General features: G+C 43.8%; 1 long non-coding RNA gene across 1 annotated transcript; it reads right to left on the bottom strand.

Moving 5' to 3' along the window:
• Positions 1 to 2,414: 2,414 nt before the first annotated feature.
• On the bottom strand, positions 2,415 to 7,653 carry LOC146186241 (uncharacterized). Its single transcript, XR_014707849.1, has 4 exons — positions 7,420 to 7,653; positions 6,678 to 6,762; positions 5,444 to 5,552; positions 2,415 to 2,674 (listed from the first exon to the last, which is right to left on the bottom strand). It is a non-coding gene; the product is annotated as an uncharacterized LOC146186241 (long non-coding RNA).
• Positions 7,654 to 13,044: the final 5,391 nt, after the last annotated feature.

Consider the following 13,044-nt stretch of genomic DNA (forward strand, 5'->3'; position numbering starts at 1 on the left):
GCGCAGAACGTAAGGCGCGCTTGGGGTCTTGGGTTAACGCTAGGGGCGGCCCCTATTTTTCGGAAATAGCGTTCGCCCCAAGCCGCCGTTGGGTCGCTTGGGTTACGGCAACATGGCGGCGACCGGCCAAGCGGCGGCCGCTCGCCTCGGCACACATTCGTCGTCACCGCTCCATGGTGTCACGCGTTCATGGCAAACGAAAGGCCAACGAAGCTTATGCTATGTCTCATGATGCCCGCACCACCAAATTTTAGCAATAAAACGCCCTATATTTTCTGATTGCTTCCGGATTTACCGAGCTGCTAGGCCTAGCGAGTTCGCCTCGTTCGGTTGCCATGGGGACCAGACGGCGGAAAGCGCGGAAGGTTCAAATGAGTTTTCCCGGCCTCGGCCTAGATTGACAATTGGCCGATTTCGTCTTGTATGACAAAAACAGTTTGTATAACTGGTAGTTTTAATATATTTTTGTGCAATAGTAGCACTTTTTGATTAACAAAATAGCGTTGTTGGCTCTTATATATTTAAATGCTTTTTCTTGGTTTACCGTTGTGGCGCTGCAATCGACGAACGCAAGCTCGTCTCCGCTGCGTCGGGAAAACCCCTATTCTAAAACTCGCCGCTCGGCTAGCACGTTGCGCCGCCGCACGCTATTTCCTTGGGGGCCCCAAGCCTTGGGTCCCCCTATTCTAAAACTCCCTAATCTCTCTGTCGCTTCGCAACACTGCGTATCCGAAAACACTACTGCGTCTTCCTCTCGTCCGGCCCCGTCCACGCAGTCACAAATCACTGTCAGGCAGCAGGCGGTCGAGATGAAGCTGCAGGTCCCAAGATCACAGGAACGGGGCCACAGGTCCCGGGACCCATCTCGAAGCCGATGGCAACAAGCGTCCGATGGTCGGCCGCGCACCCCGGCCTGCGAATACTGGAGCAGCACGCTGGCTCCCTCTGTCCCGCTTGCTGAGGTCGCGTTCCTCCCGAAACCGCAAACGCAGGGGTAGAAGACCAACCTCCATCCCGCGACACGGCGGCGCCACACAACCCGGTGAAGCGGGGAAGCCTGGCCGGCCTGGCACAACAACGGACGTCGGAATATAAGCCTCTGAAAATATTTGCTTACGAGTTGCTCACGATATGCATGTATCGGGACGTAACTACATATGCATTCATTTTAATGCTTACTGCCTCTAATTAGCCACCATCGATGTTTTCAGAACGGATCGGCGTCGTGCCCGTTATTTTGCGTTTTATTCCTCTCAATTTACAAAACAAACCTTGTCTCGATGGCATCATTACTGCCTTATTAAAGGGACACTGCAGCACCTTTTGCGAAAATTGGGCTTTCAGCAGAAACCCACACTTTTTCATGCTGCGAGCTCGAATATCAGATTGAAATTAGGCAGCCGAAAGCAGAAATAGCCTTTTTTTAGCAGAAATATGCAGCCTGCGGGACAGGGCTAACCGCGGGTCGCGCCGGCGCCTGTGATTGGCTAAGACGTCGCGTGAAGACATTTTGAGGACCGGGGAAGCTGCCAATGCGGCTCCATCGCTGTGATGTGTGTTGATCGCAGCTCTCTGCGGCTTTGTGAATGTCTTTATGGCATGCAATTTCTACACCATCGGGATTTTCACCGCATATATCCGTACCAGATACGCCCACAAACGATGCAGCACTTGCGTCGTGGGGAGCGTAGGCTTGGCATGAAAACTTGCTTTGGTTAGAGACATTTTAAAAATTGCATTGTATTGTATTGGGTTTTTTGAAGTAGTGTGTGTCATTATTCGCAGAAACTACGTGGCCCACAGCGAAACTTCGGCGCGCATATTCCTGCACTCTAAAAAAAAAGGTGTGATCTTAGTCTTTTTGGGGGGTAAACTGCTTGTCGCTGAGCTAACACCTTTTTGGGGTAAGGTTACGCTGTGTCTTGGAAGACTAAGTATTTATACCATTGCATGTAGTGTAACATTACGCTTCTGGTAGCATAAACTTGCACCTTCACAAGCAGTGTAACTGTATTCTACCTAGGCATAACGTTGCACCTTTCATAAAGGCCTATGTTTTAGTCTGTCGATGGCATAAGCATACCCTTGCATCAAAGGTGCAAGTTTGCACCTTGACAACGTAAACTTATCCTGTATGTACAGGTGCAAAGTTACCATTTTAGAGTATAAATTTATATTACGACAAAGAGCGCAAAGTTTTGCACCTTTATGGTGCAAGCTTATACCACCAGGAGAAGAATAACGTTGCCCTCCAAGCAGTTTAAAGTAATGCCATATTACATAGGGTATCTAAGCATCATCTTATGGTATATATATACTATCCACGCAAGAGTACTATTACCAATCTGCATCGTAAACTTGGTCACTGGAAGCAGGAATAAAGCTAACCAATACATTTCAAGATTTTCTGGAAGGAAAGATTATGTTGAAACATTGCAATATCTTTGTGTCGTCTGGAGTGTGACAGTGAGCAATGTTTCAGGTGAGGTAGGCTGTGTCATGTTGTGTTCAAGCCGTAAGTTATGTTGCAGAGTGAACAAAAAGAATTTACAGAACAATCGGTTAAGATAACATACCATGGTGTTTATTTCACCTCATTATACACCGAAGTTGCAGCAAGGGAGTGGATAATCTTCTCCGCACAGTCAGGGCAGGGATGTACCACGTATTTGACCTGCATAGAAAAGAGAACTTGTAATCGGTTACTCACGAAGAGTCTCACAAAACATGCTTATGGAGTAATTAATTCACATATAAAAATAACACTGCACAAAGGGCAAGTAAAAAGGAAGACAGGTGGAAATAGTGCACCAGTACAGGCTTCCAAGTGTTTATATAATGAGAATTGTGAACTCACACAATATATAGATCAATGAAAATTCTCCAAATCTGAGCTTTACCTGTGCCACTAACACACACATAGACAACTAGCACATTGCAATCTCAGAAAAAATTAACAATATGCTCAATAAGACACAATATAAAATGAGACATATTCTTGTTAGGAGCAGGGTCAAGCCATAGGCATCACTGATGTCGGACTACCCGGAGGGTCATTTAAAGAAATATGAATGAAAACATATTGATAAAATAGAAGCTAGCCTAATAAAGGCAAAAGATGTGATTTAAAAAACCCCTCCCTCTACTCGTTCATATGTGCAGTTCTCCTTTTTTTTATCATTAGCTTTTTATGTTAAACTTTGTTTTATCACCTTCACTTTCACCTTTGTTGTTTGCTGGTTTCCACTCCAACACCCAAACATTATAGTTTGCTTTCACACCTGACCATACCAGCGGTCTTGTTTCTAGTCACTATGGTCTCACCCTCCTAGAAAACACTGTCTCTGGTCCTTCATGACATTATCTTATGTTGCCTATAGTGTTAATGTTTTCCTGAGACTACCCTGTCTTTAGTCATCTGATCATCCATCACAAGTGACAACTGCAAATCTCTTCTTTTTTTTTTTTTCTTGGGGGGGGGGGAGGGATGGGGGGAGGTTCTTTTGTTCTTGCATTCGTTGTCATTTCTCATGAATATAACGAATGAAGCTTGTTCCTGCAGAGCTTGCTCCTGCAAGGGTATGTCTAAGGCCATTCTATTGTTTCTGCCTTTAGTGCAGTTTACATTCCTGGAAAAAGGCATGAATATACCACAGAGGCTATGCCTTATAAAATGCGGGATACCACTTCTGAAAGATGAAACATTTCATGCTAAAAGAGCAATGATAGCAAGGCACATCCAAAGCACCTTCTGCACATGTGCATTACTGCAGTGATGTCACAGATGCAGAATTATGTAAAGCATGGCAATAAAATGCAACTTTTACATAAGTTCATTGCTAGTTTCACACCACACATCAGCTTATGCCGATGCCAAAAACTTCTCGAGACTGCCGTTTCACTTCAAAACTACATTATCTTGCTTAGGAGGCAAAAAACAATACACTTCAATACCCCTATAATTCCTTGAACAAACCACAAAGCTTGAGATTCTATGTATTGCTGCTTCATGTAATGCTCGCAGCACATGCAGCAGGAATAAAACTTCTCATAAACTGCAATTTGCCAGAACTGTCAACTGCTTATGTCTTTAGATGCCTAACTAATGAAATTGTAAATGCTGACCAATATTATACAAGAATGATTATTAAAAAGTGTTTACAACAAATTTCTCGAAGATTATGTTCTTTACCTTTACAGATTGCAAATCATAAACTATGAGAGACACCCGTGCAGTCTCTGCCGGTGGGTTGTGCAGCAATGTGGACTTTGGGTACCTGGTACAGCTTCAGGATTAGACTTAATTATCTATTCTTTTTGTTTATAAGAGGCAATATGAAAACTGCAAAATTGAAGGCTATTAATGAGAGAGCCTAGGCCTAAAACCCTCCTAATCATTTATGTGGTCTAACATAATGAGCATCAAAAATATTCCTTTAAACGCTTTGTAAGTTGGTTTTTCCACATTACATAACTAAAAAAGGGTGTTGCTGACATTTCTTATTCAGATAATATAGACATATTTTGTGTTTTTGATGATGCAGAAGAAGCTAACATGATTCTGGCAACAATACCAAGTGCAGCAACATTTTTTACATGCAATGTGGGAAAGCAAGACAATAGTTTTCAAATATGCCTTTCCTTGTTCAATATTCTGAACTAAATTGCTCTTTAAGAAAATTTAAGAACTGGGCTCACCTATAATATTGGGGACCCTCATTTCTGGCATATAATACTGTCCCCTAAAATTAAAATGCAAAAGTTAAGTCAATTTTGGTTGATTAGCCATTCAACCATTATCCTCTACCACAGACATGTCCACTGTGCTGCACAATCCAGTTCTAATTGTACTGCAAATTTCATTTCATTCATTCTCCCTTTATAGGCCCATAGATGACATAAGGGGTGGGGGCATATATATATATATATATATATATATTTGTTAAATGGTAGTGGTGGAACACAAGGAAAATACGCTGAGTACAAATGGCACAAAACAATATAAAGAACACAAAAGAAACAATAAAGCTGAAAGTGCTAAAATACCGTCCATTACATATCACCTGCAGTACTTCATTTTTAGTTTCATTCTATTGTGGACATACCTAGCAACATAAGAGCATGTGAGTTGTTGAAAATTACACCCATCAGAGAACATAACCTTACTGCTGAGAACCAAGTGCAAACAATTTAAATATTAGGTTTTGAAGAAAAAAATAAAAGAGGCATACATTAACAGCTCACTCAATAAAAAGAAGTCAACATGTTCAGATCGATTACATACTGAAAAAATTCCTCCCTTGCTAACTTGCTCAATAGCACTGAATGGTTCCAAAATCAATGTAATGCCAGGGCTATTGCTCCTCAGCATAGAAAAATATGCTCTTTGATAGACATAAAGCAACAATGAACAGACCACAATGCTATGTCGAAAAATACATACCACACAAATCTTGCCATAAGTAGTCGTCCAGCGCTGAAGAAAGCAGGTTGATCTTTAGAAGCAGGAGTAACAGCACTTCTACACCGTATTCCTCCTACTGGCAGGTACGCTGCAGCAAAGGTATCATTCATAACATTAGCATGATACTCGTAACTAGTACATACATAACTATAGTACAAAAAATAATGGCACCACACATGACAAAACAATGACTCAAATATTTTGACAATGAGCTTAAAAGCTACAACTCCTGTTCCTAGATATATCTGTAACAATATCTGCCACCTCTTTACAGTCGAAATAACTGCTTAAATAAACTAGAATAGCAGATTTATGACAAACTGCTAGCACAATGACAATACACATTAACTTCAATGAGGGAATGTCTCAGTACCAGTGAATTGTAGTAATGAGTATAACACAATGTCTGACAACAGAAACTACAGAATGAAAAGAATGTGTTGTTATTGGTCAGGCATAGCCTCCTTTCTATGGGTCAGGAGGCTGAAAAGTTCAGAATGGAAATAGCTGAGTAGAAACTATAGCAAATCCCCAAATGAAAAATATTAGTGATATAAAAATTTTCCTTAGCTCGCTAGCGAAAATTAGCACATTTAATCAAAATAGCTGTTTGGGCCAGTTGGTTCATACTTACACCCTAAAAGACCAGCGAAAAAAAAAGAAAAAGAAAAGAAAACAGGTACAAAGGAGCACAAAACGTATTTCAGTGCCCGTCCTGTCATTTTTTGTTCCTTTGTCCCAGTAATTATTTTTTTTTTGCGCTGGTCTTTTTATGTACCGATTACAAAAAGAAAGTCAGTCTTAAAGCAGAGAAGGGGTGACACATGGTTTGCTTCAATGCTGAAGACATCTGACCACCAGCTAACCCAGATTTTTCACTTGTTAAGTGATTTGATCGAGTCCAATATTTATTATCAGTTCTTAACATAAGTGATCAGCAAGTTAAATAACACTATTTACTCGCACACGCCCTCAAACACAATGAAACTCAATTGATAAGTCACTGTCTGGGCGTGCACCATATTGCACGGCATGAGCGAAAATGGCAACACGCAAGGAGACACACACATGGCACGCGACATAAATATTCTCCGACGAGAATCCCAAGCAGTATACATTGAGGCAGATGTCAGTGATCAGCAATATGTGCCACAAAAGTACGCGTGTCAATTTAAACGCCCCTTTCTGGACGGAAACAATGCTTTGGACTTACCAGCACGGATAGCAGAGACCAGTTTCAAATTCTTTGAAGAAACGACAGTCTACGTTCTTGCGCAGACAAGACGAAGGACTTGAGCCTGCAGCGAAAAGAAAAAAAAAGCGTGAGAAATGTCTTTCCTGCACATTGCGTCACTGCGACAGTATACATGTACACGAATCGGCTCGGTCCCACCTCTGGTCTCGACGCCATCAGCTCAAAACTGCGGGGTTAAATCTGCGTTCTGAAAGCGTGACTTTAGGATATCAAGCGTGCTGCCTTTGAACGTACAGGTTGTTGGCAAAAGAACCGTAAACTTAACCCATCACCCTGCATGGTCTCCCGCATTTATGGCAACGTTCCCGTAAAGCAGCAACAACAGACGATCAAAATCGATTGTAGGCAGCGAGCAAAAATAATGCGGCATGCAAACACGTCAATGCGTATCACCGGGACTGCATTAGCGCTCGTCGACGCATACTTTCGACCGCGGGATATGCTTGTGAGCGTCGTAGACGACTAAAAATGCACCATTAACATCCCGCAAAAAGGTCGTGACCATCTGAAAATTTTGGGATGCGCCGCTCCTCCAAACTGATGGAGTGGTATGCTCAGGTTGGGATCCAAGACGTCGTGCTCAGAGGCCGTTTCACAGACAAACAAGCAGCGTCGCGGACGTAAGCTATAACAAAACATGTTCAGGCCAAGTTAAATAGCAGAGAAAAACACGTAAAACGAAATGTAAAACGTCACTTACATGCGCGGCTGAAATTTGGCGCCAAGGATCCGTTGGAACACCACCACCGCGACGACCAGCCATCCGCCGTTTCATTCCGAAGTTCACACTTTCACGAAGTCGTTTCATAGTGAGGCATCGATGAGCGCACTCGGTGAAATAATCGCTGAGAGCAACCGAACTTTTCTAAAAACACAGATGAGTACCAACGACAAAGAGCACGAACGCTGACTCGTGCGGCAATCGCCGTAGTCGTCTTCTCGGACCCGCAGAGTCGCAGGGAACGCAGGCAGGCTCAAGCAACTACGAACACGTGACGCTGCGTTGAGAATAAAAGCAACAAAACTAAAAAGCAACTGCTTCGCTTCTAGCCTCACCACCACTCCCCCCTCACCTCCCCTTTCTCCCTGTTTTGCAGCGTACACACTTGTCTGTCCGCCCTTGTTCTGAGTTCGGCCTTGCTCCCTCCACGGTCAAGCTCGCGTAGGAGTCAAAAGACGGGACGGGTGTGGGGGGGGGGGGGGAGGTGAAGGGGGGAGGCACCGCTTTTTGTAAGAAGATAAGATGCTCCCAACTTTCGACGATTTCCCACCTCCTCCGGGGAAAAACGGGGGGTCCTTTTGTGGTAGCTCTTGAAAGGACATCGGATGGGAAGTAGAAACACAGCTTGAAACCGGTTACCATCATAAAAAAAAAAGAAGAAACAAGCGGCAAACTTTTTTTTGCTTGAGCTGCAGGGACGAAATGGTGTAAAGTCATGCGAGAGAGACTAACGTCTTCCGTGCGGGTGATTGCGCAGAGTATATTTAAGCCATGCGGTTTCAGATAGCATAAATCCCGAAGTTACCCTCCTTTTACACTCTTTTTTTTAGAGTGTGGGAAAGGGCAGCGAACAATGCACTAGCCGACTACCTCTGTCTCAGGCCTGTCGCCCCGCCCAATAGGTCATTGTTGTGAAAAATGGACCCAAGGCTTAGTGTACCGAACCCTGCTTTGAGTTCCAGTCGTTCTACTTTGGGGAAACGAAGAATTTTATAGAAGGGTGAAGCAGTACACAGCTGCCACCAGGAAAATGAACAAGAAGCGAAGCGCGGTTGCCGAGCTCTGCAATGCATGCAAGGCACTGACGGGGCCATTGTGCTGGAGACAAAGTCAAATGCGCGCGGAATGCTGCTTGAGTCAAACGACATTTAGCAGACGTTGAAAGCCTTTCCTTTTTATTGTACTATCACAATACACGTTTAGTGAATTGACGGCTGACATATGTTGAAAACCAAGCTGCAACTCCTCCGCACCCATACTTTCATGAGAAAACCGTGTTCCGAAATGTGTTTTCTTATAATTAAGAGCTTCATCGTTTTCATTTGCAACTTAATGTGCATCCCCAAACAAGACAGGACTATGTAAAATGACGAGGCAGCAACAGGTGCAAAATCGCAAGGCCATGTATGAACAACTTCGATGATTGCTTGCTTGGACGCATCGACGGAAACTTCGCTCTTTGGGCTCCTTACCTGAATGCGCCTATACTCAGCTGAGCGGTATACTCCTTATATTCTAATAATGCTCCCGTAAGGCTTCCACGAACATATCAGATACGTGCCGTGCTGGAAAGGATCTCGCAAAGTCTTCACAACCTAGCTGCGACACAGCAGTGGGCTCTTCTTAATCATATGCTAGTTCGCAAAAATCATCAGCGTCTGCTGCTGATGAGTTGTACATGTTTAGCCCAGAAGCGATTGCATGCAGCTTTTGCACGAAAAAAAGTTAAGAAAGAAACGGTACACGCGAATACCACTGTGCGTCGATGCTAGTCTGCCCTTCCCATCGCGAGATTGCACTCCATGAACGGATAGCAATCAACGCTAATCGCAACGGTTCACATACAAATGAGACCTGAATAGTCGGAAAGTAAGGGAACTACGAAGTACAAGCCTTACCTCCCTTTTCTCCCTTTAATAACCGCAGTTCTAGGAAATGGTGACTCACCCGACTCTTTTGTGCAAGGAAATATAGAGAACCGCCTCATAGTTCAGTCATGCCTTTTTGTCAAAGCCCTATAGAAATTACATTAGGAAGAAACTGCATGTAGTCAATGTTTCCTTTAGGTCGGCTAGAATTTATCTCTCTTCTGAGCAACACCGCATTACGCCTCGAGCTTTTTACACAGTGGAGGATTACGTCGTCGCGTCCACAGCTTGTTCGTGCATCCGAATACATGCAGAGTTGTATGGTGTCAGGTGCACATGTTTTGTACGTACGCAACGCACGCAAGACGAGAAATAGCGCACGCCGATATCCCCCTCCGTTGGCTCTGAATGCCTCCGGCTCTCCACAGTGACTTCACGACGGACGAAGAAGAGAGATTTCTTTCTGCGCTTTCTTCCTCTGTAGCAGTCGCGCGGGGCGCGCAAAATTTGAATTTCGCGCTTCCAATCAGCGATTGCACAGGTGTTTTATGCATAATTTAAAAAATAACTTCACAAACATGATAAAAAAATATACTACAAAAATTTGTAGTATTGGCACATTTGAAAGCAGCTGCAGTGTCCCTTTCAGCGCCTCATGCTTGTCGCCACACTTGGAATGTATTCGTTTTTATTCCACCATGCAACATGATGTCGGGGTGTGGTTCAAAACGTTCCCTAAAAAAAAAAAGGCCGCTTGGGCGACTCGCCTCCTAGACGAGGCGTTTCATCTAGAAACGCACCACACGTATTTATTGCTAAATATATGCTTTACAGAGCTGCCAGGCGCGAAATTTTGTTGCATACATATATCTATGGACATAAATTAAGGCACCAGTTATTAACAAACGACTGTTTTTGTAGGCGCGTAGTCAGCTTCTTTGCGAACTGTTCTTTAAATATATTTTGTATAAGCCGCGCTACCGCAATGCACTTCTAACTCAGATTCTAGACAAAGAAGGTTTTTGAAACTTGATTGCACAGAATGCAGCTTCCTTTGCTCATCCCAGCCGTTGTAGTTGACGACCCGTTCGAATTGGTCCAGCCAGTCGATCAGCGTCCTCATAAAGCTCGCCATGGAAAGACGGTGGCGTTCGAGACTGGAGGACGACGAACTGGGGTGAACTCTCTCATACTTTGACATACTTTGTCACACACGTCTTCAAAGCGCTGACCAACGAACGTTTAACGACCGGCCACCACATCTGGTGCGCTGCGAAACAAGAAAAATATTGCGGTAAGTTCTGTTTACATGTGCTTCTGTTGCCGCGTGCCTCTCGGAACCGAGGAAAAAGAGGACGAAGCTGAGTGCAGTGTGTGAAACGGATGGTATGTGGGTATGTGCCATTACAACGAGGGAGAAGAAGACGAAGAAGAAGAAGAAGAAGAAGAAGACGAAGAAGAAGACGAAGAAGAAGAAGAAGACGAAGAAGAAGAAGAAGAAGAAGAAGAAGAAGAAGAAGAAGAAGAAGACGAAGAAGAAGAAGAAGAAGAAGAAGAAGAAGAAGAAGAAGAAGAAGAAGAAGAAGAAGAAGAAGAAGAAGAAGAAGAAGAAGAAGAAGAAGAAGAAGAAGAAGAAGAAGAAGAAGAAGAAGAAGAAGAAGAAGAAGAAGAAGAAGAAGAAGAAGAAGAAGAAGAAGAAGAAGAAGAAGAAGAAGAAGAAGAAGAAGAAGAAGAAGAAGAAGAAGAAGAAGAAGAAGAAGAAGAAGAAGAAGAAGAAGAAGAAGAAGAAGAAGAAGAAGAAGAAGAAGAAGAAGAAGAAGAAGAAGAAGAAGAAGAAGAAGAAGAAGAAGAAGAAGAAGAAGAAGAAGAAGAAGAAGAAGAAGAAGAAGAAGAAGGATCCGTTCAGTGGCTGCCGCCTTCTACTTGTTACATTTTCTGGTAGAGCAGCCGGGTATCGATTCTCTTTTTGCTGAGTTCCACCCCTCAAGGGCAACCGAGAGTCACCACGGATTTGACACCGGTCTACCGCAGTACCAGCCGCCTCCTCCGAGGTCCGAGAGTTTGGGCCTTTGTCCTGGACGCCTGTGACCACCATGCATAGTTCGAACACGAACATTGTGGCTAACGGAGAGAGTTCACCCCAGTTCGTCGTCCTCCAGTCTCGAAAGCCACCATCCTTCCTTGGCGAGCTTTATGAGGACGCTGAGGACTGGCTGGACCAATTCGAACGGGTCGCCAACTACAACGGCTGGGATGAACAAAGGAAGCTGCATAATGTGTACTTTTCTCTCGAAGAAAATGTAACAAGTAGAAGGCAGCAGCCACTGAACGGATCAGTTTCACCCACTGCACTCAGCTTAGTCCTCTTTTTCCTCGGTTCCGAGAGGCACGCCGCCCTATGAGTCTGCCTCCCAACTCGCACCCCTGTACGTTTCATGGTATTTTAAGAATACTTCGTCTCGGTAATGAGATTTCATACTTTCACGATCTGTTTTAGGATGTGCATGGTTGCTCTGTGCGGAATAACGACAACATAGGTTCCCCGTGAAATGAGAAACTGCTTTCAAATATTTAAGTTTCATGTATTCCTATGGACGTTAACTGTACTTTTCACCCCCAGTCGGCCCGGTCTGGCGACAGAAGCGCCACAGCATCGTGCTTACGTCACAGATCGGTGTTAGTCTATAATGAATAAAACAGCGCCCATTATACTGCGATCTGCTCCTGCAAGAGTCGACTGGCAAATGTGCACTGTTTCCTGATGTCTCCTGCCTGCAGCTTTTGAACAAGAATAAGAGATTTCACAACACAGTGACTAAAACATCGCCCCCCCCCCCCCTCCCTTTTGTTTTTCCTGCTTATAGAAAATGCTGTTCATATATGCTAGATCTATATTGGATCTGAAGACTGGAGAGCACACTTAAAGCTTAACATGTATTTTTGTGCATCTTAGGAACGTCTTTGAATTTCAGTAACCAAATTTATGCCATAACCATTCAACAGCAGCATCACTTACCTTAAACTATGTGTCAGCTTGTGACACTTCTTTGTCTGCCAGACACTGCCAGGGTTAAACTCATCCATGTTGCTAATATCCAGTTAACTTCTGGCTTTCCTGCAAGAGACAGAGCACTTCTTTAGCATAGAAACAAATATGCAAATATTCTGAGGGAATCTGGCAAATGAACATTGAAAATGTGTTAACTTACGTAATGAAAAAGGAAATACTTGAGCACATGATGGCACTATTTCGAGATAATGATAAAAAAATGATAGTCAGTGATGAGAAAGAGACAGTCTCTCTCATTTACTCTAGAAAAAGAGAGAGTAGAAAGTGAGAGACGAAGATAGCTTCTCTCTCTTAATTTCTCCCCTTACGTTCGCGCTTTCTCCTAGGAGAGAGTGCGAGCGTAAGGTGAAAATGTTTTTATATGTGATGTTATTCTGCCCTGCCCACTATATATATTAACATGCATTTTATTATATCATGAATCTGCAAAATTCGCGCAGTCGTATATTGAGTTTAGTTTAATTTAGTTTATGGGGTTCTAACTTCCTAAAGCTACTCGGATTCTGTGAGACGTCGTAGTGGGAGGCTCCAGAAATTTCGACCGCCTGGGGTTCGTTAACGTGCACCGACATAGCACAGCAGATGATTTTCGCGTCCATCGAAAAGCGGCCGCCGCGGCCGAGATTCGATCCCGCATCCTCCGTCGTGGGCCCTAACCACTGCGCC

This window comes from Amblyomma maculatum, chromosome 6 (assembly GCF_055883805.1).
Source record: "Amblyomma maculatum isolate TAMU_Amacu chromosome 6, ASM5588380v1, whole genome shotgun sequence".
NCBI classification, from domain to species: domain Eukaryota; kingdom Metazoa; phylum Arthropoda; class Arachnida; order Ixodida; family Ixodidae; genus Amblyomma; species Amblyomma maculatum.